The following is a 23987-nucleotide window of genomic DNA, read 5'->3' as shown; positions in this document are numbered from 1 at the left end:
GTTTTCTGCAAATGAGTAGGAATCGTGCTAGTACAGAAACAGAGAAATAATGATCACCCCTTCCATATGATCATTATTGGGTGGTTCCTTACATAATTAGAACCGTGTTCGCATTTTCTTAACTTTGCATAGAGATTCTGCATTAGTGCACCTGAAGTGTTGTCTCTTAGGGACAATAAGGGGTGAAATAAGGCATTAAAGGGTGAAATAAGGTACAGTCTATGCGTTCACCTGAATATGACACTCTTGCACTGCCTTGGACTCCGATCTACTCTGTTATTATACAGCCTGGAGGTAAAGTTATCTCCTCATTCTCAGCTTCTGAGCTCCCAGGGGGCATAAAATGTGACTCCTATGTTGCTTATCTGGGGTTATGCAGGGGGGGAAAGTAAATGTGCTTTTTTACTGTCTGGTCAGCAGAAGTTTAGAAATATATTAATAATATCAAGTGAAAAGTATATTTCCATGTTCAAGCAATCTCAAATGCAATGTATTGAACCTCTCTATCTTCCATCATTCCATTGCCATCTGGCCTTTTGTGGATGAACTAAACCTTTTGTCTATGTTTTTCCTGTTTTCCAGACTTTTGAGATGATCCCTAAGCCGTTAGTTGGCTAGCAGAGTGAGTTGTGAAGCTGAACAGCCGGAGTAGTGGAGAGGCAGCAACAGCACAGATGTGCTCCACTGAACAGCAGCAGCAGGGCTGTCTCTCTCCCTCACACACACATGCGCACACACATACACTCACATGCCCCTGTAGTGAAAGAGCACACCATCACCAGCTCAGGCTGTCACAGTGGCAGAGACACAAAGCCCTGTGCCCAATGGGAACCAGAAGCTGACTCTGGAACACAAAGAAGAGAGAGAGAGGGGGAAAGAGACTTCAGTTGCCTTTTCATCTGCAGAGGCAGAGGGAAGAGGTTGATGCACTATAGATAGCGGGAGCGAGGGGGAGCGAGAGGGGGAGCGAAGCAATTGCAGTCAGGCTCAGTTGCTGCTGTCAAAAGCTGGAGGCTCAGTGAGTATTATCATAGGAAGCTGGTGGAGCAACATCACAGTTCAACACACACACACTCTCTGGACAGACGGACCGCAGAACCAGAGACGCACAGGCAACACACACACGCCGAGTGAGGACCAGGCTTGCGAACGTGGATGGACCACCGGTCAAGATCTGGGTAAGACAACTTCTACTATGCAAAAGCCACACATTCACACAGGCGTGCACCCAGCACAGACATTGAACACATGGGATCCCCATAGCACTTGGGACAGGACTCCCTGTCACTGACATCCACCTGTAATCAACTGAAGGTGTAATAGCATTAATTCATTAGGATGTAACACCACATATTAGATGGGAGCTAAGTGAATGGATACTGTATAATCATCCTCTTTTGTCTCCCTGCCTTGTGGATTTTTGTGCGGTTTCCTATCACATCAGTGTCATCCCATTCCCAACCCTTCTGTTATCACTTCCAGAGGCTCTGTGTGTTGTTTCTCCATCAGCCTCAGGTCAAAGTGGGTTTGTGCAGTCATAGCAGATTGTTTTCCAAGGAGCTAGACAGACATCTGATGGTGTTATCACTTTGGGTGGGTATTTTCTCTCTGTCCCTAAAACGTGTCTTCTGTATTTGCTTCCTCTGTACCACCACATTCTGCCCGTGTCTTTGCTCATCCTCACACAATTAGAGCTTGATTACCAGGACAGAGAGGAGGCTGCACCCGGGATCGACCCCGCAGGCGTCTCACTGTGAGGGGGACGTGTTGTTGGACTGACTCCCTGTACTGCCACAGTCAGACTGACTGGCTTAGTGGGACTGACTGAATGACTGACTCTGGAGCTCTAGGGCTTCCAACCGCCCTAGTCAGACAGACAGACATGCAGTCAGACAGACAGACAGACAGGCATGCAGTCAGACAGACAGACAGACATGCAGTCAGACAGACAGACAGACATGCAGTCAGTCAGACAGACAGTCATGCAGTCAGACAGACATGCAGTCAGACAGACAGACATGCAGTCAGACATGCAGACATTCAGACAGACATGCAGTCAGACATGCAGAGAGACAGACAGACAGACAGACAGACAGACAGACAGACAGACAGACAGACAGACAGACAGACAGACAGACAGACAGACAGACAGACAGACAGACAGACAGACAGACAGACAGACAGACAGACAGACAGACAGACAGACAGACAGACAGACAGACAGACAGACAGACAGACAGACAGACAGACAGACAGACAGACAGACAGTTCATCAAACAGACATTCAGAAAGACATGCAGTCAAACAGACATGCAGTCAGACAGACATTCAGACAGACATTCAGACAGACAGTCAGACAGACAGTCAGACAACAGGAACAATAGCTGCTGGTCTAGTTCTCCTATCCAATCTGCCTGCCTGTATGCCTGGACTTATTTCTGATGCCAGTTTTTATTGGTTTTCCTGATGGATTTTTATGTGATAGATGAGATAAGATGCAATGAGACAAGATGATACTTTGTCTGTTATGGGATATTGGATGGGATATTGGTTAATCAGAGACAGGAGAGCACCGGTAGCAATTGCACTTATAACCCTCAGTCAATTGCGTTTAACAGCACCTAGCCACAGGATAACCCTGCCCATCCATAATGAAATGGCCTAATGAATTGTTATGGCACCCATGGTGCCTACGAGTGCAATGTATCCATTACGCCTACGGATCTCTGCCATCTCCTGCTGTTGCATATAAAGCTGTCCATTGTGCTCAAATGTGACATTACATCTCCTCAGCACTGGCAGAGCCGAGCCTCATTGTTTCCCAGCATGGCTTTGAGGCCAGTAAAACAGCCATGCATCCCCTGTAAGCAAACTTAGAGCACCACTACTGTCACAGTGGGCAGAAGAGAATGGGGGAGTGGAAAAGTGGTGGAGGACAGCAGAACACTGCCCCTGTGTGCTGTCAAACGCCTGAGGGCTACTAGTAGCATGTAAGTGGCAATAGTGAAAATATCCTGTTCGCTCTTGAAATATGGGCATTCCGCTTTAGTTGACTTCCCACTCTCTCACCTCTTCAGCTGCATAATGAATATTCAGAATGACCTGTCCTGAACCAACTGCAGCACTGTGAGTCGGCAACATCAATCATACCTTAAGAACATCAAACCTGGTTCACAGCTCATAGAGGTCATTGAACAGATAGGCTCCTTTCAACATTTTTATTTAACCTTTATTTAACTAGGCAAGTCAGTTAAGAACAAATTCTTATTTACAATGACGGCCTACCCCGGCCAAACCCTAACACAGACGACACTGGGCCAATCGTGTGCCACCCTATGGGACTCCCAATCACGGCCGGTTGTGATGGAATCGAACCAGGGTCTGTAGTGACACCTCTAGCACTGAGATGCAGTGCCTTAGACCCCTGCGCCACTCGGGAGCCCAATGTTGTCAACCTCTGTTACAGTTTTACGTGTCAGATTGTCATTTACTACATTGCCTTGTTATGAAGGTGTAATACGTACAACAGAGATGTACTGATTGGAATTAGCACCATTATGTAACTCGATTCGGTATTGTACTATGATGTCTTTGGATGTCCACCAGCTGGTGACTAAAGCCAATAAAGGAGATTACAGAAGGAGCCCTGCTTGTGTTCGCGGGCAATATTCCTCAGTTTTGTCCCACCACCACACCTATCCACCGGTCATTCCACCTCCTCCAACCGTAATGCATTTCCTCTGTTCCCGCTTTGAGCGGAACCCTTGTAACAACATGGCCGGTTCATTTGGCATCTGAGCTAATGAGTTTGCCTGTGACCCCTTTGTAGCACCCAGAGCATCTGCCAACGCAGATACTACAATAGCAGGTCAGAACAGAGGAGAGAGTGAGACAGGGATTTGTATTCCTTGGGGGCAGCGTTTTGCTGTCTTTCTGGTCTTGGCATGAAAGAGAGGGGAATGAACTAGTCATGTCTTTACAAGAGGGCTAAAAGAGAGAGCTAGGACTGATTTGTAGCGGTTTGTATGCTTTAGCTGGTTCACTGTAGCTGGTTATCATATCTATAGGCTATTTCTGTTCCATGGTCAATGTAATTAATCTGCTACAGCCTGGAATCTGTTAAGCGCTGATAAGTAATTTGTTAATGGTTGGTTTCTCATCACATTTCAGGGATGTCAATTATTGGTCAACCATAAACTTTGTTCCTTACCCAAACACAGCCTTTAAAAACAAAGACCTAATCCTGTTGTTTTCAGAAGGTTTACAAAATGGCAGTAGATAGAGGCATGGAAGTGTGAGAGGCTGACAGTTAAAAACATGAACCTGTAAGTGTAACTGAGCGTGGCCGCAGAGCCGGTAAATCACCTAGTAGGCAGTGGAGAGCCGGAGGAGGTGGCAAGGGGCTGTGAGTTCATTTCATTTGATGTATTTTCTTTGCCTGGCAGCTCGACTTGAAATAGTGTGACTTGCTGGCCATAAAACAGATCTCTCTCCAGTATGGATGTACATGAGTGGGTTATGGGGCAGCAGGGTGAGTTATACAGGCTCCATGCTACAGTAGCTGTATCACTCATCGTAGGCCATAGCCCCTCTGGCATTCCTGTATTAGAACACCTGTTTAATGTGGCCTTTGGAGGACAATGGCTCAGGTTCCTCTTTGTTTCTCAGTGGGCCTGTTGCTTGGGCCCGCTCTTTAATTACAAAATGAATGGTCTAGTCATCAAACAAGCCACAAGCTGATTGTACCATTGTGCCATAATCTGATTGATGTGAGGGCACAGGGTATCTGATTACCCTACCCATGGTCTGCCCACCACTTGTCAGCTGCAGGTGGCCTTAATTTGATAGATTTGTGTTTGTCCAAAATAGCTATTTTATTGCTTAAATGTTCCCACACACAGCCCGACCCTGGCGAGAAGTTATAATAGAACCCTTTTGTCTGGTGTGACCAGAATTAAACCGATTACTGGTCTGATTAATCACTTTTCTTATGAAGCATTTCGCGCACGTTAGTTAATAGTTTACAGGGTATTAGACTGAGCTGACTGAGCTTGGGACCGGCAACCTTCAGCAGGGGAGCTGAGTGAGTGTGATGATGAAAGGTGAAGATGGATGATCAGTCAGATTGTGCTGGAGCTCAGCCATCCACCAGCATTCTCCTCAATCAGCCTCTCTGTCCAATGCATGACTCCTATCTATCATATAAAGCAGGAGATCATGGTATCAGTTCAGAAGCATGCCATCTTTCCTCTGTGTTAAATAATAATGAGTCAGTTCCTCAAATCGTCTCCGGAGGAGGCAGCAGATACAACAGCAGCAGGAGAGCAGAGCAGGCACAGCTATATAGCAGCAGGATGTCAGGTACATTTATATTTTATATAAGTGCTATGGCAGAGTGTGGTAGTGAGGACAGCTAATGATGGGAACTGAACCCAGTTATGTCCTTCATTATGCCGGGTTAATTTATATGTGTGGGGCGGAAGGCAGAAGGAGAGATGGAAGGCAGCCTCCTCGTCTCCCTAAGTGTCCCAAGAGTTGGAGTGTATTTTTAGGGTCATGTTTGTTACTACTCTATCTGTATCTGTGTCATTTTAAAAGGCTGCCTACGAGCAGGGGGAAGGGACCTATTCCATTCTCCAATTCCAATTCTTTCTGAATGTTTTGAACAAAGAAATCAAATGTGGTCCTTTGTGTCTGTCTGTACATTTTGGTGACATTTGGATGGTGAGAACCTTCTAAGCATTTTGATGACAGTTGGATGGTGAGAACCTTCGAAACAGGCTGCCTCATCCTCAGGGAACATGAATTTAGTTCAGAGAGAGTGAGTGGAGAGAGTGGAGCTGTTTGATCAGAAATACTGTACCTAGGCTTTTTCATTTCCTAGGCTTTTTTTATTTGTATTTATTATGGATCCCCATTAGCTGCTGCCAAGCAGCTACAGTCGTGGCCAAAAGTTTTGAGAATGACCCAAATATACATTTTCACAAAGTCTTCTGCCTCAGTTTGTATGATGGCAATTTGCATATACTCCAGAATGTTATGAAGAGTGATCAGATGAATTGCAATTAATTGCAAAGTCCCTCTTTGCCACGCAAATGAACTGAATCCCCCAAAAACATTTCCACTGCATTTCAGCCCTGCCACAAAAGGACCAGCTGACATCATGTCAGTGATTCTCTCATTAACACAGGTGTGAGTGTTGACGAGGACAGGGCTGGAGATCACTCTGTTATGCTGATTGAGTTCGAAAAACAGACTGGAAGCTTCAAAAGGAGGGTGGTGCTTGGAATCATTGCACTTCCTCTGTCAACCATGTTTACCTGCAAGGAAACGCGTGCCGTCATCATTGCTTTGCACAAAAAGGGCTTCGCAGGAAAGGATATTGCTGCCAGTAAGATTGCACCTAAATCAACCATTTATCGGATCATCAAGAACTTCAAGGAGAGCAGTTCAAATGCTGTGAAGAAGGCTTCAGTGCGCCCAAGGAAGTCCAGCAAGCGCCAGGACCGTCTCCTAAAGTTGACACTGCTGCGGAATCGGGGCACCACCAGTACAGAGCTTGCTCAGGAATGGCAGCAGGCAGGTGTAAGTGCATCTGCACAAATAGTGATGCAAAGACCTTTGGAGGATGGCCTGGTGTCAAGAAGGGCAGCAAAAATGCTGCTTCTGTCATGTTTTGTCTTATATTGTCTTGTCATTTTGCTTTTCCTTCTGTTCGTTTTCCCCCTGCTGGTCTTTTTAGGTTCGTTCCCTTTTTTCTCTCTCCCTCCCTCTCTCTCTTCTCTCTATCGTTCCGTTCCTGCTCCCAGCTGTTCCTATTCCCCTAATCAATCATTTAATCTTTCCACACCTGTTCCCTATCTTTTCCCCTGATTAGAGTCCCTATTTCTCCCCTTGTTTTCCGTTTCTGTCCTGTCGGATCCTTGTATATTGTTCACCGTGCTGTGTCTTTGTATCGCCCTGTCGTGTCGTGTTTCCCTCAGATGCTGCGTGGTGAGCAGGTGTCTGAGTCTGCTACGGTCAAGTGCCTTCCCGAGGCAACCTACAGTTTATGATCGAGTCTCCAGTCTGTTCTCGTCATTACGAGTGGAATTGTTTTTTATGCTTTATTTACCGCTCCGATTTGTCTAGGAGTATTGCATATTTCCCTTACTGGATTAAAGACTCTGTTTTCGCCAAGTCGCTTTTGGGTCCTCATTCACCTGCATAACAGCTTCTCTCCAGGAAAAACTTCAGGGACAGACTGATATTCTGCAAAAGGTACAGGGATCGGACTGCTGAAGACTGGGGTGAAGTCATTTTCTCTGATGAATCCCCTTTCCGATTGTTTGGCATCCGGAAAAGAAGCTTGTCCGGAGAAGACAAGGTGAGCGCTACCATCAGTCCTGTGTCATGCAAACAGTAAAGCATCCTGAGACCATTCATGTGTGGGGTTGCTTCCCAGCCAAAGGAGTGGGCTCACTCACGATTTTGCTTTTGAACACAGCCATGAATAAAGAATGGTACCAACACATCCTCCAAGAGCAACTTCTCCCAACCATCCAGGAAGAGTTTGGTTACAAACAATGCCTTTTTCAGCATGATGGAGCACCTTGCCATAAGGAAAAAAATGATAACTAAGTGTCTCGGGGAACAAAACATCAATATTTTGGGTCCATGGCCTGGAAACTCCCCAGACCTTAATCCCATTGAGAACTTGTGGTCAATCCTCAAGAGGCGGGTGGACAAACAAAACCCCACAAATTCTGACAAACTCCAAGCATTGATTATGCAAGAATGGACTGCCATTGGTCAAGATGTGGGCCAGAAGTTAATTGACAGCATGCCAGGGCGGATTGCAGAGGTCTTGGAAAAGAAGGGTCACTGGAAATATTGACTCTTTGCATCAATTTCATGTAATTGTCAATAAAAGCCTTTGACACTTATGAAATGCTTGTAATTATTCTTCAGTGTTCCATAGTAACATCTGACAAAAAATATCTAAAGACACTGAAGCAGCAAACTTTGTGGAAATTAATACTTCTATCATTCTCAAAACTTTTAGCCACGACTGTACTCTTCAGCAAAATTAAGGCTATATTTAATTTTAAAACATTATCCCAGAAAGGAGAGTGTAGAACGGTGGAACTCGCACTTCTCCGCTTTCACAAATAACTGGTTCTCCAGGAGGCGCTGAAGGACTTGTCGAACAAGGAGAATGTGTTCTTGGGCAGAAGGGAAAACACCAAGATGTAGTTGAGGTAGACGAACACGAAACGATTTAACATGTCCCGGAGCACATAGTTTACCAGGGCCTGGAAGACACAGTGGGTGTTGGTGAGTCCAAACGGTATGACCAGGTACTCGTAATGTCCACTGGCAGTGTTGAAGGCTGTCTTCCACTCATCTTCTTCACCTATCTGAACCAGGTGCTAGTCATTCCGAAGGTCCAGCTTGGAGAAGATAGTAGCTCCCTGGAGAGGTTCGAAAGCCGAGGAGAGGAGTGGTTTGGGGTAACAATCCTTCATCGTTATGTCATTAAGACCCCGGTAGTCAACGCACGGATGCAGGGTCTTGTCCTTCTTTTCCACAAAGAAAAACCCTGCGCTGGCAGGAGATACAGACGGACGGATGCCTCCAGCAGCCAGAGATTCCTCAATGTACTCCTCCATGACCTTGGTCTCCGGGCCGGATAGGAAATATAGCCGACCACGAAGCGGTGTGGTGCCTGGGAGAAGGTCGATGGCACAATCGTATTGACGATGCGGGTAAAGAGAAGTTGCCCCGAGCCCTGCTGAAGACCCCCAGGAGGTTATGGTACTCTGCGGGAATGGCAGAGAAATCCGAGGCTTTACTTAAGCACTGAGGAGGACGTCTCGGGGAAGGCTACGCCGCTTTGAGACAATGGGAATGACAGAACGGACTCCAACCCAGGGTTGAACTCGTGGTCCAGTCAGTAACGGGGTTGTGGTTTTAGAGCCAAGAAAAATCCCAAAACAACAGGAACATGGGGGAAATCAATGAGTAGAAGCTGTATAGCCTCACTGTGATTTCCTAAATCCTGCAGATTAACAGGAACAGTGCTGTGGGTAACTCTTCCAATAGAGCGGACGTCCAGTGCCCTAGCGTCCATGGGAACAGAGAGGAGTTGAGTGGGGATACCTAACTCAGAAACTAGGGTAGCGTCCATAAAACTCTCATCCGAAAACAGGCGATAATCCAGCTCTGCCCAGTTGCACAGTCTCAATGATTCTCGAGGGAACTTGGGTGGCTTCGGTTCTTCTCAGACGTGCACACTTCGGGGACCTCCGGATTCCTTCAGAGGTGAGCAAGCAGCAGCGGATGAACGAATGTTCCCGAAACTCAACCTCCACTCACTCCGGCGTTCTCGTAGACCCCCATCAATCCTAATCGCAAGGGCGATGAGGGAATCGAGGTTCAATGGTAACTCCTGCGCTGCGAACTCATCTTTTATTTCCTCCGACAGTCCATGAAGGAAGGTATCAAACAGAGCCTTCCGGATTCCAGGCACTCTTGGCGACCAATGCGCGAAATTCTACAGCGTAGTATGTCACACTACGGGATTTCTGATTTACCTTCAGTAGTTTTCGAGCCGCCTCTCTCCCGGGCACCAGTGAATCGAATATCTTCCTCACCTCAACAATGGAATCTTTCAGGTTATGGCAAACGGTGGATTGTTGTTCCCAAACAGCCGTCGCCCAGGAAAGTGCCCTTCTGAACTTTAGGGTAAGTAGATAAGCTATCTTCGATCGATCCGAAGCCAGCATATTGCTCCAAAGGAGGTAAAAGGGGTCCTCAGGGAGCCGGGGTAGGCTGAACAAACCCACCACTAGTAGGGAAGTTACTGAGAGGCTGGGAGGTCTCAGATGTGACATGCTGCTTGCGAGCTAATTCACATAATTGCTCTGTTAATGCCTTGAACCCCTGGTCGTGATGTTCCGCCAGAGATCAGAACCCCTCCATCAGGTTCGGAAGTAGCTTCTCCTGTCTCTTAATGGTAGCTCCCTGCAGGGAGACAGCGTGAGGGAACTGGTCCAAGTCTGCTTGATCAGTCATGGCCAGTTCGTACTATAACGACACAAGGTGAGACCCAGATGCAGATACAGGAGGCAGATGGTTTGAGCTCTGATATTTATTAGAATCCAAGGGTAGGCAAAAGGCGGGTCGGGGACAGGCAGGAGTTCTTAGCTGGGCGGCATGCAGGCTCGAGGTCAGGGGCAGGCAGAGTGGTCATGCAGGCGGGCTCACATTTAGGACAGGCAAGGGTCAGAACCAGGAATGACGAGAAAAAGAGAGACTTGGAAAAAACAGGCGCTACGAGAAAAACATTGGTTGACTTGGCAAACAAGACGAACTGGCACAGACAGACAGAAAACACAGGTATAAATACACAGGGGATAATGGGGAAGATGGGCGACACCTGGAGGGGGGTGGAGACAGCACAAGGACAGGTGTGACAAGATCATTCATTTAAAAAAATGTAATCTAAAATATTGTTCGGCACCAACAGTGCCGAACAAGTGTGTTCTCTCTGTTTGACAGGTGTACTCTCGTCTGTGTGTACTGGGTTGCCACACTCTTAAGGTTAAGAGGACAGAGTGCCTTTGGACCATTGGGATATGCTATGAATTTATCATGCACAAGTGCCTCTCTCCACTCCAGCATGTCATTGGTTGAAATGAATTATTCAGCTTTCTTAGAAATACACAACCATCACAGATTCATAGATTGGTCGGTTGTATGGCAGTAAACTGTTAGAACCTATCCCGTCATCCTCTCCAATCCCCCCCTCTCTCGCTTGCTCTTTTTCTCGCTCTCATCTCAGATCAGTTGATCTCTCGTCCTTCGGATGAAGAGCTACCTTTCTTCCAAATGTGGTGAAGGCTGATTGGTGGATGAGTCGGGATAAACATTGTGTGATGGCAGGGAGTTTGCTGTTTGTTTGTTTGTGTGCTTGGCTGTGCTGTTTGTTGACACTAACTGCCTGTGTGCTTTTATACAGCATACTGTTTTATCCGTGCCCCAGTGAGGTCCTGTGTGATGTCAGAAGAGATCTGCATTTGATGTGCAGCACCCAATTACCCAGAGATCTCATTGTACAGAGTGGACCATGGCATGCTGCCTAGCCAAGCCTGTGGAAGGCTGTGAAGTGAATTTGGGATCTCTGTTAGCAGCTGCCCCAATCCAGGGTCCGTGAAATGACATGCTTAGACTGGTTTAGTGTGATTTCAATAGACAGTTTTCATTTTACTCTGCTGTGAGCATAGCATTTAGTTGATTATCATAACGCTAGATATGCTACAGACTGTCACCATTGTTATTTGAGACTCAATTGTTGGCCTTTTTCTGGCATTTTCTATAAGGCAAATACTCAATAATATATGATCTACTGTATGTTGCAGAATAAAATGATATATGATTGTAAAAACATATGATACACGTCACATAGTACTATTCCTGTTCCTGTTGGGAGGCAGGACCAAGGTGCTAGGGTAGGAATCACATACTGAGAGAGAGAGAGAGAGAGAGAGAGAGAGAGAGAGAGAGAGAGAGAGAGAGAGAGAGAGAGAGAGAGAGAGAGAGCAGCTGAGTCCTCCTAAGCTTTCATCTGGGAGAACTCAGAACCTCTGTTATTTACCACGGCTCAGTGTTACCTCTCCATGGAGCATTAGGTAGACTTTAGTATGGCCACTGCACAGTGGGGTAGGATTTCTCTCGAGCTGAGATTTACACCAGAGAGACAGGAGAGATCACCTGTCAAATACCCATCCAGTCACACACGTCTGCACTCTCTGCCGCGCTTCAATTTAGACAAATTCATTTCTTCCACTCTCTCCTTCCCTGGTTCTATCACGTTGTATAATCCCTCAACTTCCTTTAAACCAGGGGTGGGGAACCTTTTTGCCATCAAGGGCCATTTGAATACTTTAATACTTTTAATTTGGGGTCCATATTATGAAAATGTGCTATTTTCTGCTTTATTCATGTTTTAATGTGACTTTAATCACTGACATTGGTTGTATAGTTTAAATATGACTTTTATGATGTTGCTTGTGCCCTTGAGTATTTAGACAAGTGCTAGTCCTATTTAAATAAATATTAGTATTGTAAATGTTGTTGTTGTTATTATGATTACTTGTTCAAACTCACCTCTAATGCGATGGCTGAAACCGCTTATCTTTGACGAGCGTATAATGTCAGCTGGCAGTGAAGATGATGCTACTCGCAGCTTGTTTTCCAGGTTTGTATCAGTCAGTCTTGAGCGGGAAATCGAATCTTTGCAAGAATCAGTTTGGAAAAGAACTTCTCACAGCAGTAGGTCGTCCCGAACACAGGTGCACATTTAAGTGCATGTCTTCTCAGAACAGGAAAATACTCAGCACTAACGTACATTTTGTAGAACTCAAGGAGAGGGAGGTTGTTGTACCTGGCTTTGAGCTCGTCATTGCTTTGCAGCTCAATGACTGTGTGTTGTAGGCCATCCTGCACATCTGCTGGTTTGACGTTAAACGGGGTTGCAAATATGTTCATCTCCAGTTGTTTACTTTTCACATCCTTATACTGCTCACAAAATGCGTTCGCAAGCTTTCCACACTCACCAGCATATTCCAACGTAATCTCAGGCTCTTGTCCTTGCAGAGTAGGAAAATGCACTGCCCCTTTCTATTGGACTTGCCACAGCTTTCACGTTTGATAGCAGATCACTGAGAAGTTAGTTCGGCCAGTGAAGCTTCAAGTCAGACAGATACTTGGTTATGTCCACCATGAAGGCCAAATCACACCACTTGTCATCACTCAGTTCTGCGACAGGTTTCCCCTTCATCTACATGAATTGTTTAACTTCCTCCTTCAGTCCGTAAAACCGTGAAAGCAAGTTTCCACGGCTCAACCATCGTACCTCACAGTGGTAAACCACATCACCATACTCTGATTCAAGATCAATCAATAGCTCCTTAGACTGGTGGTTGTTCAGCCTTTTGCTTTTGACAAAATTGATGATCGACACTACAGTTGCCATGACGTTGTTCGGCTTCAGGGGCTGGGCATATAGACTTTCTTGATGTATAATGCAGTTGCATACAATTAAATCACTTGGATCAAGACTGAGGTAACTCGTTTATTTTGTTCACTAATGCTGTTAACCCCTTTTTCGAGCCAACAATGGCTGGCGCTCCATTGGTAGTAAGGCCACTTAGTTTTTCAAACTGCGACTCAAATTTGCTCATGGCCGAGACAAGGATCTCAAACAAGTCCTCGCCTCTGGTGGTGCCCTGCATGGCTTCCGAAGACAGCAATTCCTCCCTTGTGTAAAACTCAGCGGTATTCCCACGCACAAAAATGGCAAATTGGGCAGTATTTGTTATGTCAGTTGTTTGATCACATGCCAAAGAGAAAAACGGAGTCCGTCAATGTTTTTTCGAAATCTTGTGCCATGTCAGTTTATCCGCTCCGTGACGATTCTTCGAGACAAACTGACACTTTGGAACAATTTAACTTTGTCTGGTGCTAGCAACTCTGCAGTGGCAAGGAGACACTCTTTTACAAATTCTCCTTCTGAATGAGGCTTTAGTTTCTTTGCGATAAGCTGACTCACTACAAAACTTGCATAACATTTTCCCCATCCAAATGTGTTTTCGTAAAGGCGGCTTGTTGGGCACCCAAACACTGCTGAAGAGCAATGACTTCATCCACACCAAGTTGTCCTTGCCACTCATTCAGTTTAGCATGTTTCCAGCTGTAATGACGCTCTAAATATGCCTTTTTCATTACTGTAAGTGCATCCCCACAAAACTTCGACCAAAAAAATATGAATTTGTCCATTTGTCTTGAAAACGCAACACTCTGCATCTACTTTTCTTTACTGTAGCCATTTCTCTGAGGTACAGGGGCTTGATGATGATGAGCACCTGAATTTTTCATTTTATTTTTGTGGAAAAAACGATATACTTATGAATTGGCTCGAGGACCTGATCAAACGTTCTCGTAGGCCGTATACAGCCCGGACTCACTCTCCTATTCTCTTTGTTTCTTCAGTTGTTTTTATTATTTCTTTCTTCGGGAAAGACTCTTTCTCTCTTCCTCTCTGTCATCCTGCAGGCTTGTCTCTTTCCTTACCCCTTGTTGAAAATGTTCCTTTTGATTTTCACTGGATCGTTCATCAGCTGTTTACTCTTCATGGTCAATCGGTCTCTCCACACCTCTATTTTCTCTTCTCCTATTCTCTGTAACAAGAGGCGGTATCAAATGGTGTTAAATTAATTTCTCTGTAGACATGGCCCAGATACTTAATTTGAATTCACTCCTCCGCAGTAGCGGTGCATGGGTAAAATCACTGGGGAAACCAAGCCAGAAAAAAAACATATTACAACATGTGTTGTGATAATTGCGTTGTTTGCTCTATAACCTGTTAGTTCATATGCCTTGCGACAGTATGTGCCAAAGGCCGAGACAATAAGAAGAGACAGTGGCAGAATAAATTCAACCACAGCTTTTTGTTTCATCACAAAACCAGAGAGCAACCAGGAGCTGCCTCCACTATTCCAGCAAGTTTCACATTTTAATGTCACATGCACAAGTACACTGAAATGCCTTTTTTTGCAAACTCAAAATCCAACAATGTAATAATCAATAACAATGTAATACTAGAAGAAAAACACATGAGAAATAAGAAATATATAAGAACACAATAAGTAAGCAAGTAAGCATACTATAATACAGGGTCAGTTCCAATACCATATTTAAAATGTGCATGGATACTAGAATGATGGAGGTAGATATGTATAGGGGTAAGGTGACAGGGATACTAGAGTGATGGAGGTAGATATGTATAGGGGTAAGGTGACAGGGATACTAGAGTGATGGAGGTAGATATGTATAAGGGTAAGGTGACAGGGATACTAGAGTGATGGAGGTAGATATGTATAAGGGTAAGGTGACAGGGATACTAGAGTGATGGAGGTAGATATGTATAGGGGTAAGGTGACAGGGATACTAGAGTGATGGAGGTAGATATGTATAGGGGTAAGGAGACAGGGATACTAGAGTGATGGAGGTAGATATGTATAAGGGTAAGGTGACAGGGATACTAGAGTGATGGAGGTAGATATGTATAGGGGTAAGGTGACAGGGATACTAGAGTGATGGAGGTAGATATGTATAGGGGTAAGGTGACAGGGATACAAGAATGATGGAGGTAGATATGTATAGGGGTAATGTGACGACCCTCCCACTCTGTCTGCCGTATTCTGTCTTTGTTCTTGTTTCCTTATTAGGATGACGGTGGGCGGAGTTGAGAGGGTCGTCAGCTACATGGGAAACACCTGGGCCAGGTGTCTCCCAGGATAAATAGACCTCTTCCACATTCATGGAGGAGACTCTCTCCATGCAGACACCTTTTGTAGATTGTGTTGTGGTTCTTGGTGGCCTTTTGTTTGTTTGCTTTGGCACCTTTCATCACCCTGCATTATCACATTCATGCATGCAAAACACTCACTTACACTACTGATTACTGATTACACACACCATTGTATATTATACTTAGTTGCTTTAGTTAATAAATACATATTTAGCTACTCCTTATCTCCACATTGCCTCCCTTTGTTACGGGCTTTGAGCCGGTTCGTGACAAGTGGGGGCTCGTCCGGGATCTTTGAACTATTGGTTTGGGAGACCGTGGAGGTACGTGTTTGGTTTGAATAGTGTTTGAGTGTGATCGGCCCAGTATTGGTTGCCTTTGTTGTTTGGTTTATGTGCTGCGTTGGAGAGAGTATAATGGTTAGTTTCCAGGCCTTGCCTAGCCTGGAAACTTGTTCTACTTTCTGTTGGGAAGTCAGTCTGAGGTGAGTAAATCGGCTGTGTACCTCGGTAGGAGATTTGGGTAGGAGATTTGGGTAGGGTAGTGGAACTTGCTACCCGGAGCTATAGCCTTTTTCCCCTGATAGGCTTAGCGACGTGTTTCAATTTTGGACATGTTGTGCATGGTTAAATGTTTGTTATTTTTGTGTGGTGTCTGTGGACTGAGCAGTTGTCTCGGGGGCACATCCGTGGCTTGGTGGAATTTGCCAGCATGCTGGGGAGTTCTATTTCCTTGCCAGCGGGCTACAGTGCGTAAATACCCACCGCAAATCTGCACGAAGACTAGGGTTGAGTTATTGTAGGTTTTTTATTGTAGGTTTTGGGGAAGCTCTGTATCTCATCTCTCTTCTGTGGTGCTCAGTGTGATTGTCATTTCTCTGGTTGTGGTCTGATGTGCTCAGCAGAGGGGTTGAGCAAGATTACTTACTTATGACTATGGTGTCATGTATACAAGTTCATTCGCTTTCCATCAGAGGACCTGTTAGAATTATGTACTTAAGAACAGCTGTTGAGGATCGCTGAACACTACAAGCTTAAATGATTGAAATTAGTGAAATTCTGTTTCGTTGGAAGTGACTATGAATTGTTGGAAGTGACTATGAATTGTTGGAAGTGACTATGAATCGTTGGAAGTGACTATGAATCGTTGGAAGTGACTATGAATCGTTGGAAGTGACTATGAATCGTTGGAAGTGACTATGAATCGTTGGAAGTGACTATGAATCGTTGGAAGTGACTATGAATCGTTGGAAGTGACTATGAATCGTTGGGAGTTGTAAAAATTAAGAAGGACCCTGATGTTCTTTTCGTTGGAGTTTGTAGCTGTTGGTCTTTTGTGCCATGTTCCTGAATGTTTACATGACTGCCATTGTTTCGGGTTGTCATGTTCTATCTTTCCTGTCTGTTCCCTCCTGGTCTTGTGTTCTTTCCTCTTAAATATTGCTTCCTATGCGCAAAGGTTGCTGAGGTCTGGGGAGGAGGTTGGTTGGGGCAGGTGGAGGTGTGAACACATAACCCCTCGTCAATTTGGGACGCAGAGGCCTGTGTCAATTTGGGACGCAGAGGCCTGTGTCAATTTGGGACGCAGAGGCCTGTGTCAATTTGGGACGCAGAGGCCTGTGTCAATTTGGGACGCAGAGGCCTGTGTCAATTTGGGACGCGAGAGGCCTGTGTCAATTTGGGACGCGGGAGGCCTGTGTCAATTTGGGACGCGGGAGGCCTGTGTCAATTTGGGACGCGGGAGGCCTGTGTCAATTTGGGACGCGGGAGGCCTGTGTCAATTTGGGACGCGGGAGGCCTGTGTCAATTTGGGACGCGGGAGGCCTGTGTCAATTTGGGACGCGGGAGGCCTGTGTCAATTTGGGACGCGGGAGGCCTGTGTCAATTTGGGACGCGGGAGGCCTGTGTCAATTTGGGACGCGGGAGGCCTGTGTCAATTTGGGACGCGGGAGGCCTGTGTCAATTTGGGACGCGGGAGGCCTGTGTCAATTTGGGACGCGAAAGGCCTGTGTCAATTTGGGAGGCTGGTATGTTGTTCCGGGGTCCTTGTTGGTCCCCGGTTTTATGGGGGGGAATGTGACGACCCTCCCACTCTGTCTGCCGTATTCTGTCTTTGTTCTTGTTTCCTTATTAGGATGACGGTGGGCGGAGTTGAGAGGGTCGTCAGCTACATGGGAAACACCTGGGCCAGGTGTCTCCCAGGATAAATAGACCTCTTCCACATTCATGGAGGGGACTCTCTCCATGCAGACACCTTTTGTAGATTGTGGTGTGGTTCTTGGTGGCCTTTTGTTTGTTTGCTTTGGCACCTTTCATCACCCTGCATTATCACATTCATGCATGCAAAACACTCACTTACACTACTGATTACTGATTACACACACCATTGTATATTATACTTAGTTGCTTTAGTTAATAAATACATATTTTGCTACTCCTTATCTCCACGTTTCCTCCCTTTGTTACGGGCTTTGAGCCGGTTCGTGACAGTAAGGTGACAGGGATACTAGAGTGATGGAGGTAGATATGTATAGGGGTAAGGTGACAGGGATACTGGAGTGATGGAGGTAGATATGTATAAGGGTAAGGTGACAGGGATACTAGAGTGTGGAGGTAGATATGTATAAGGGTAAGGTGACAGGGATACTAGAGTGATGGAGGTAGATATGTATAAGGGTAAGGTGACAGTGATACTAGAGTGATGGAGGTAAATATGTATAGGGGTAAGGTGACAGGGATACTAGAGTGATGGAGGTAGATATGTATAGAGGTAAGGTGACAGGGATACTAGAGTGATGGAGGTAGATATGTATAGGGGTAAGGTGACTAGGCAGCAGGATATAAGATAAACAGAGTAGCAGCAGCTTGTATGTGAGTGGGTGTGCGGGTATGTAGAGTCAGTATACATGTATGTGCATTATTATGTGTGAGTGAGCAGATGATGGAGTGAGTGTGTGTGTGAATGTGTAGCTCCTTGGTCTTACTGACATTGAGGGAGAGGTTGTTGTTCTGGCACCACATTGCCAGGTCACTGACCTCCTCCCTGTAGGCTGATTCATCGTCACCGGTGATCAGGCCAACCACTGTCGTGTTGTCAGCAAACTTGATGATGGTGTTTAAGTCGTGCGTGCGTGCCCACACAGTCATGTGTGAACAGGGAGTACAGGAGGGGACTAAGCACACACCCCTATGGGGCCTCTGTGTTGAGGGTCAGCGTGCCTGAGGTGAAGTTGCCTACCCTCACCACCTGAGATCGGCCCATCAAGAAGTCCAGGATCCAGTTGCAGAGGGAAGTTGTCCCATCCTATGCTTGGATGGGACAATGGTGTTGAATGCTGAACAGTAGTTCATGAACAGCATTCTTACATAGGTACTGTATTCCTTTTATCTAGGTGGGTGAGGACAGTCTGGAGAGCAATTGAGATTGCGTCATCCATGGATATGTTGGGGCGGTATGCAAATTAGGTGGGTCTAGAGTGTCTGGGATGGTGGAGTTAATGTGTGCCATAACCAGCCTCTCAAAGCACTTCATGATTACAGAAGTGAGTGCTACAGGGCGGTAGTCATTTTGTCATGAAGACAGAAAGGATGGTAGTCATCTTAAACATGTGGGGATTACAGACTGGGACAAGGAGATGTTGAAAATTACTGTGAATATGTCTGCCAGCTGCTCTGTGCATGCTCTGAGAACGCGCCCTGGAATACCGTCGGGTCCTACGGTCTTGTGGGTGTTGATCTGATTAAATACATTTTTCACGTCTGCCTCGGTGAGCAAGATCATCCAATCAACTAGGTCGGGGACGGCCCTCACCCCCAGCACGATGTTGTTGTTGAAGTGTGCATGAAATGCATTGAGCTCGTCTGGTAGAGAGGCATCGTTGGGCAGATCAGGGTTGGGTCTTTCTTTGTAATCCATCAATGGACTGTAGCCCCTGCCACATGCGGCGGGCATCGGAGCCTTTGTAGGATGATTCCACCTTATTCCTATATTGTCATTTTGCTAGTGTGATGACTCTGCGGAGGTCATAGTGGGACTTCTGTACTTATTCCTGTCCGCGGCCGTAGCCTCAGGGTTGTCTATGATAGCTCTCTGTGCGGTAGCCCTGTTCTTTAGTTTAGCACCAACCTCTGTGTTAATCCAAGGTTTTCGATTGGGGAAGCAGCGAACCCTCACCGCGGGGACAACGTTGCCGATACATTTTTTTTAATGAAGCCGGTGATGGAGGTTGATAGCTCGTCAATGTTATCGGCGGAGTGTTTTAACATGTCCAATCATCGCTAGCAAAGCAGTCCTGTAGCATAATCTCTGATTCTAGTGACCATTTCTCAATGGCGCGAGTCACAGGTACTTCCTGTTTGAGTTTCTGCTTGTAAAGAGGAAGCAGGAGTACAGAGTCATGATCTGATTTGCCGACACAGGAGGGGCCTTGTATGCTTGCTTGTGGGTAGTATAACAGTGGTCTAGGACTTCTTCGACCGTAGTGGCAGAGACATTTTGATGGATGTTGGAAATCACATGTCTTAGTGACAAGGAACTAAAATTGCTGGAGACCAGAAAAGCAACCTCTGGATGTAGGTTTTCTTGCTTGTTTATAGCCTTGTTCAGTTTGTTAAGTGCCAGCTAGTTTTTTTTCTTATCCTGAGGTGGAATGTATACAACAGTCACAATAACAGCTGGAAACTCCAGCGGGTCGACACTGGAGTTATCACACCAGTTGGAGCGGATGTAGAGGCAAACCCTTCCCCCCTCGATTTCCCCGACTCCACTGTCCTGTCTGCCCTGTGAGTTGCAGGGTATCTTGTCCGAAATCCTTGTTTCAGAAAAGCAAGAATATAGCATTTTCGAGAGTCCCGTTGACACACCAGCCAGCCCCCCTTGCCTCTGTAACGCCGGTGTTTAGGACCATTTCAACTTCAACATTTCACCATCATCAAATCACCTATGCTTAGTCTAACACAGTGACAACTAAAAGATACCAAAAGCAATTTAGTCCAATCAATGTCAGCTAAATGATGTGGCTGTCCGTGGTTCGATTTCTGTGTGTGCACATTCATGCAAGTAGAAAAAACATGTTGACTCACCCTACTTGTAGAGAAACGCCAATGCCGTCCTCTCTTTCAGGTTGACGAAACGATCTATGACTGTCATACAGTACATGCTTTTATTTTGTTGTCCTAAGCTTCCTGGCTAAAATGCTTGCTGGCAAGCCTAAATTCCTTTCACGGGCAACGTTAGCTAGTTAACATTAGCCTTCTACATCTAGCTACATATTGAACTTCCATCCTCTCAGGCCAAGGGCACAATGTATTTTATGGTTGGATCAGAATCGCTGTTATAATCATTGGCCAGTACGGAGAATTAAGTAAAGTCCAAATCCCAATCTCCAGCCATGGCTAATTTAGGAAAGGGACTATTTTAGCTTGCTAGCTAACCACCGAAGGACAACACAAGATGTTTCTATCAATGACGCATTTCTCTGTGATAGGAGTGAAGCCAAATCCAAACTGAATTTCCTCAACACCTTTTCTTTGTGTGTGCCAGGACCATTCACATTTGAGCTCACTCAGTTTAGCTCAATGCTGATTGGCTACTATTTTATACTTATATCAAGAGAGCCCAAATGCTCGCTGGCTTCCCTTGCATTAAGTGCTACGGGCAGCAACAATGACCAGACACTCTTTATGACCAGACCGCATCAAATAGATGGCCTACACATGGAGAGACAGAGGAGCGCTATTTCGCTCTTTCGGATGCTTTCTCCAGTGACACATTCAGTCTCTTCCAAACTGAAGGAAAATTATGAAAACACAGAGAAGAAAGATACATCATTTAAAGTAAAATAAATTGATTGGTCAATTGTTTTAAGGAGGCCTGGCTTCCCTTCACATCCATGAATATATGCCACTCCTCCTCCATAGACCTTTTACCAGATGGGTTTTCCTCTGAAATATGTTTTCCTCTCATTTGTGTATTTGGCTAAGCATGTAATAGATACAGCAATTATGTTTGTAGATTAATTACCAGTCACTATCTATGATGTAATTAGAGATTTTCTTCCCTATGTGCCTTGAGAAAAGTTTGCGAATGTTTTTTTGTGGCGCTTAATTGCATTAGCAGTCAGTGTAATTAACGTAATCTTGTCAAATAGCATTGGCATGAAGACCTCATTATTTGGCATTATCAAGACATATATGTTATTAACACTCAGAGTGTAGCTCACTAAACAAATACATAAATAATCCAACAGCATTACCTCATAGCAAAATATTACATCAATGCTGGACTGTGAAGCAGACCATATTCTGCCTTTTTGGTGAACAAACAAAAAGCAAAATGCAATTTCTGTTACAACTGCACCACAATACTTACCTGTTGTGTCTACTGTGGCCTGGACTGTACTGGAGTCATTTTGGATCAGTCCAAACTAGGCTCCACCCAGCTCAACCAGTTTACATCAGACACGTCTCTCCCTGCATACCTTGGTCACAGTGCAATGTGTCCCTTGTGATTGAACGAGGCGAGTTCCCCAATGGATTTACAATGATACCATCAACTTAATTCTCCCAGACGTCAGAATTATGTGGCCTTGTGACGCACTAGATACATTGTGCTGGCTGGTGTGCATGAGATGGGGAGAACAGAGATGAACCAGTCAAGTAGCTCGTGTAAAGCTATGTTAGCGAGTCTGCAAAAATAGGGAATGGAGACGCTTGCTAGACACAATGATGATTGTTTCCGGAGTGGAGGAATATGGGAGGTGGATGGATGAACTTGAAAATGGGGAAAGAGAGTAGAAGACGGTGATATTGAAACAAAAATGGCTAAAGTTGTAAATGAACAGGTTTTTGGTTGGATTACGATACACTAATGATGATGCTTTTTTTGGGCGATCCGTTTGAAGTATCGAGGATGCATTAGGAAAGCTGGAGTTCGGTCAGAGTGACTAGAAGTTGTTTAGTTTGGATTTGTTGTGTGTCAAAAGAGCAGAAGCAGAAGGCATTATGGCTCTACAAACTACTGACATAAAAAGTGGAGAGTTTAGATTGTGGGGGCTAAACACCGTTAAACGGTGTCATCTCTGGCGTTGGATCTTGAAGCCTCGTCGGTTACAAGGATCATACCAGGAGTAGTTGAAGCATCTGAACCGTTTAGTGGAAAGAGGAAAGCCTGCCGGTGTCATTGATGTTGGATGAACAGTATTTCCTTTATCATGTGAAGCTGGGATATGTGAGGTACGCTGTGAGTTTCCAAGTCCAAGCCATTTTGCCGGAATTGAAAAAGGTATGGCCATGTATCAAGTGTGTGCCGGAAGGAATATTGTTGAAGAAAGTGAGGATGTACGGTGTTGCACTTTCCCAATTCCCAAGAGTGCCCCGGTTAGGGTAAAGGAGTATGAAGTGACAGGGGTCAGGGCCGTACAGCAGGTCTCCTACATGGAGGCACAGGAAGTAGTTAGAGGAGCGAGTGGAGCTGAAGATAATAGTGGTGGATGCCCCACAGCCTGTGGATATTAAGGATTGTTCAACAGCTGAGGGAAAGTGATCAAGAAGAAGGTGGATATTGTGTCATTTTATTGCGCATGTGATTAATTGTACTGCCCAAACGAACCAGAAGTCCCAGAAACCGGCTTTACTTTTATCTGCGGCTTCTCAGGCCCTAGAGCCTGTTGTCATTTGAATCTGACTAAAGGAGAACGTTGATTTATTTTTTGTTTATTTTGTATTTTCCTGAATATACACCTGTAAAAATATAAATGCTCTCTCATTTAACACCCCATACAATACAGTGGCTGGTGGCAGGCACCTCTAACATATGTTTCTGGACAGCAATAATACCATAATCCCAAACTGTACTGTCACTAGGGGGGCAGGCAGCATAGCAGAGACACAATTTTGGATATTTAACCTTTTGTTCCAGTGTTTAGGCAGTTTTCTGTGTGTGTCATTTTCCTAGAGGCTGCCAGCTGTCCACAATAGCTGTCTGTTTTGGCAGCGGTGAGATTACCAGGGGTGTAGAAGGCAGAGTGGGCCGGGCGGAAAGAGCACCACCGGATTAGACAGAGTACATTGAAGTAGGCCAGGCAAACATGCCGAGGCTAAAATATGGACAACAGAGCCCTACATTCCATCACAATAACATTATATAATAATCCTTCTGTGTGCCTCAGATGTGTGAGTGTGACAATTTTAAATAATTGGTAATCCGTTAAATAAGTTATTGTCTGAACTGCACATTTTGCTGTTTAGAATGAACATTTTGAAAAAAAAATTATATGATGACATTTTTATCTCAAGGGTAAAGACAAAGCTCAAAATAATGAATCATATTGTACATCTGTAACGTCCTCCATATGGAATCGTTGTGCAAAAGAAAAGTAAACAAAAACCAATCCCTCTGAATATAGACTAAAATAGCCTCCTGTATCTCATGCTGTTGTCCTGTCATTATGCTAACTAGGAGTAGGCTATTGCTTGAGAGGGGAAATCAGGTGACCTATTCTGCTTTGGTTTTTGAGCCCTACTGCACAAGCAGGCTGTGAGAGAGCCGTTCATGTGGGTGAGGCCCAGACTATCAGGTGTTCCCTATGTTGTTGGCAATGAGAGCCCAGGCTCAGCCTCAGTCTGTCAGCACC

At 45.3% G+C, this 23987-nt stretch overlaps 1 protein-coding gene across 1 annotated transcript in view; it reads left to right on the top strand.

Annotated features, from left to right (window-relative positions):
• Positions 1–717: 717 nt before the first annotated feature.
• The window catches only part of LOC124037668 (leucine-rich repeat and immunoglobulin-like domain-containing nogo receptor-interacting protein 3), a 48096-nt gene continuing 24826 nt past the window's right edge, over positions 718–23987 (top strand). The window contains exon 1 of the mRNA XM_046352615.1: positions 718–1178. The gene's annotated coding sequence lies outside the window, so the exon portion shown is untranslated. The remainder of the gene's footprint in view (positions 1179–23987) is intronic.

The sequence above is a fragment of the Oncorhynchus gorbuscha genome, linkage group LG06, assembly GCF_021184085.1.
Source record: "Oncorhynchus gorbuscha isolate QuinsamMale2020 ecotype Even-year linkage group LG06, OgorEven_v1.0, whole genome shotgun sequence".
NCBI classification, from domain to species: domain Eukaryota; kingdom Metazoa; phylum Chordata; class Actinopteri; order Salmoniformes; family Salmonidae; genus Oncorhynchus; species Oncorhynchus gorbuscha.
The sequence above is the reverse complement of the archived record's forward strand: the minus strand, read 5'-3'. Positions and strand labels throughout refer to the sequence as shown.